Genomic DNA, 3,589 nt, shown 5'->3' with positions numbered 1-3,589 from the left:
AGCATGGTCACGGTGAAGAAGAAAGGCTGAATCCAATTTGCTGGACCTTTTATAGGTTTTATTCATTATAGGAGAGAAAGGGAAAAGTTTTTTATAAAAAAGCCAAATAAACAAAAGTCAATTATTAACTTTGGAAAAACATAATTACTCCTGCCATTTTATAGCCTTCTTATAAAAGGCTTTTACTTTTGGTTAATGTTTCCCAAGTGTGCTGTCAATGATACAGCTGGTCACTTTATCTATAGCCTACCCATGTCTCTGGTAGCTCAGGTTCTGTCAATCCTTTAACAGGTTGGTGACAAGCTGTAAAAATATTTAGAAACTTCACTGAAACACCAAGCCAAGAACCTTAACTCCCAGGCAGGAAGAAACTCCAGTTAGTCTGAGATAGGGTGCCTGGTTGGTTATTTAGGGCCATGTTGTTAAAGGCTTTGCAAAGCCCAGGTGATTCGGGGAACAGACCTCTTTTTCAAAGCAATCAGGAGATATAAAACCTGAATTTTAAATGTGTTCACTGAGCCACCAAAAAGCAGCAAGAGACTTTGTGAGATCACAGCATGTTGTGTAAATACCTAATCTGAAATATAAATCAACTGGGTTTAAGTACTAAGGTGACTAAGGCTACTAAAATGACTCCATCTTAATATTTAAATACCTTTGCTAATCTACCTCAGCAGTTACAGCAAATCAATGGGAGCATCAATGCATGAATTCGCTCTGGAAGTGCAGCTTGGGTTGAGTGTTATCGATCAGGCAATGCCTTAGTATTTTGTAAATTAGCCTATTTCTGCTCAGGATCACTAGGTTGGTTTTGTTTTGGGTCTTGTGGGGGTTTGTTTTGAGATGCAACTCTGAAACCACATCCACAGGGTTGTTTTCCTATTCCCAGCAGAGTTTCTCTGAAACCACCATGAGTCTGCCTCCCTGGGAGCAGCAGGAATCAGCCCCTTCATTGCCAAACCCTGGAGAGGAGATCCAGTCCTCAGGAGCCCTTGGGAACCCAGCACAGCCTCAGCAGGGACACCAGCAACAAGCATCTGGCAAGCACAGCCAGAAACCAGGGACCTTGAGGAAACACCTGGCTTCAACATCTTGTGGTACCCACGTCCTGCGGACCAGGGGTGATGTAATCTCTCACATGCATGTGCAATTCTCTAACAATCAGGGTTTTCTGAGTGAAAGTTAACAATATTCACTCAACCCTTCTCCAGAGGTCGTGTTCCCTAAATTTCATGTTGATCTTGGTGCCATCCAGACTTGCCATATTTTGTGCTTCCTTAGTGGTTGTGTCCAGACCTGCAAACAGTTGAAACTGTATCAATGACCAGGAATCCAATTAATGGAACATTTTACATCCAGTGCCTTACACACTTTCTTTCTGGCAACATTAGCCAACATCAACTGGTATTCCAGCTGAGACCTTTCTGGTAGTGCTACTTGCTCAGCTGTTCCCTTTTTTCTCTCTGTACATCTGGTTCGAGGGTGACAGCAATTACTGCATTGTAAATTTGTCTGGGCTGAAGCACATCACACTGATTTCAGTCCATTTTTCAAAATTTTATGATCATTTGGAATTGTAATCCTTTGAAGGACTCCCTTGGCAGTGCTTGGCAATGCCCAAAAACCTGTTAATAGATAGATATTCTCTTCCCACATCCAGATGATATGGGATACAGTAAAGCCCAGGAGAGGTATTAAAATGACCCCTCTTCTTGACTGGGAACCACAAAGCCTGTTTACTAAGTAATTATGTGCCTTTTGTGATTCTTGTCTTGCTCATTGCTTCTCAGTTTGCCAGTGAGACTGTCACACGGTGAAATGATGAAAGGTTTTTGTGCTGTTGTTTTGGTTGTTGTCTGTTAGAGCAGAGAATTATGCCTATTATTACCTTAATTTCTTCTTCCCCAGTAGAGAACAGGGACTATGTTGACCCTTCACTTCAACTCTCCTATTTTCTCTCCTGTGCTGGCAAGTTAATTGCACAATCACTGAGCTGGGTACTTTTTAGGGTACTGAAACAGGGCTAGCTGATTCAAAACTCCCTTTTTACATCCAGGTGTTATTTTTCCCCCTTTACAGTGCTCTCCTTGTCCAGAGGCAGCCCTGCTAGCTGTCACCTCCTTGCCATGGTGCAGGAGTCAGCTCTGCTCCTCGCTCCCACCTGCTGCTGCCACCTGTCCTTGCACAGCCTGAAACCACCCAGGAGCCCCCAAATGGCAGAATACTTCTAGGGGATACCTGTAGGGCAGAGAAGGGTGTCCCCTCATTTTGTATAGGGCTTGCCTCTGCACCTGCATTTAAATGTGTGTGCAAGCACTATAGCGAGCTGGAAATGGAGCAGCTCCATTGCTGCTGAATTCTGAATTATGCTGCAAATTCTTAGCCCTATTTCCAAGTTCTTTTCTGTTGCATGCCTAAGTCACAGAATCACCGGGTTAGAAAAGACTTCCAAGATCATCTAATCCAATCCAGCCCTAACACATCAACTAGACCATGGCACTGAGTGCCACATCCAGTCTTTCTTTAAACACATCCAGAGATGGTGACACCACCACCTCCCTGGGCAAACTATTCCAGTACTTTATCACTCTTTCTGTAAAAAACTTTTTTCTAATATCAAACATATATTTCCCTTGGCACAGCTTGAGACTGTGTCCTCTCGTTCTGTCAGTTGTTTCCTGGAGAAAGAGACCAACCCCACCTGACTACAAACACCTTTCAAGATGTTGTAGAGTGATAAGATCACCTCAGAGTCACCTTAAATGCAAACCTTGATACCTTATCTGAGGAATAACACAATACTTGCATTCCACCTTCCTTGCCATTGCTTTTACACAAAAGAAAAAATAAGCTGTGAGATGAATTAGCACAAAGCTACATTTTGAAAAGCTGTGTTGGAACACTGAGGAGTCACTGAGCCTCAAGCACATCAAACCTGCATAGATGGATTTGCTCCCATTGAGAACACATGGGAAACAATAGATTAATAGAATCATAAAATCCTAGAATATCCTGAGTTGGAAGGGATTCACAAGGATCATCAAAGTCCAACTCTTGGCCCTGCACAGGACAGCTCCAAGGCTCACATCATGTGCCTGAGAGTGATATCCAGGTCCTTCTTGAGCTCTGACAGAGTTGGTACTGTGATCACTTCCCTGGAGAGCCTGTTCTGGTGCCTGACCAACCTCTGGGCTATCAGAGACTTGATTGTGTCAGCCTTATTAGCACAGCAGGCTTTCTGCAGATTGGCTGGGCTCTTAGCTGGGAGTGATTTATATAGCCAGAGTTGGTGATGGCCATCCATGCTTGGGTGAGGAGCATTTCTTGTGGTGGACCTTCAATCTGGTCTGGAAAGCTGATGAGAGCATGAAGACAGTTATACCACAGCAAAAAGGGAACAATAAACAGCTGAGAAAGGGAACTCCCTCGAGCCTTTTCAGGAAATTCAAACCTCCAAGGGCAGCAAGACAGCAGCCATGGGTCTGGATGATGGAAGAGCAGCTGAGGGTTTAAACCGTGTCTCAGTGAAATCCATTGTTGTGTGCGATGGCAGCCAGCCGGCTTGGCAGGAGCAAAGGGCTGTGTCAGT

The sequence above is a fragment of the Poecile atricapillus genome, chromosome 1, assembly GCF_030490865.1.
Source record: "Poecile atricapillus isolate bPoeAtr1 chromosome 1, bPoeAtr1.hap1, whole genome shotgun sequence".
In the NCBI taxonomy this organism is placed as follows: Eukaryota; Metazoa; Chordata; class Aves; order Passeriformes; family Paridae; genus Poecile; species Poecile atricapillus.
This window is presented reverse-complemented; position numbering follows the sequence as displayed.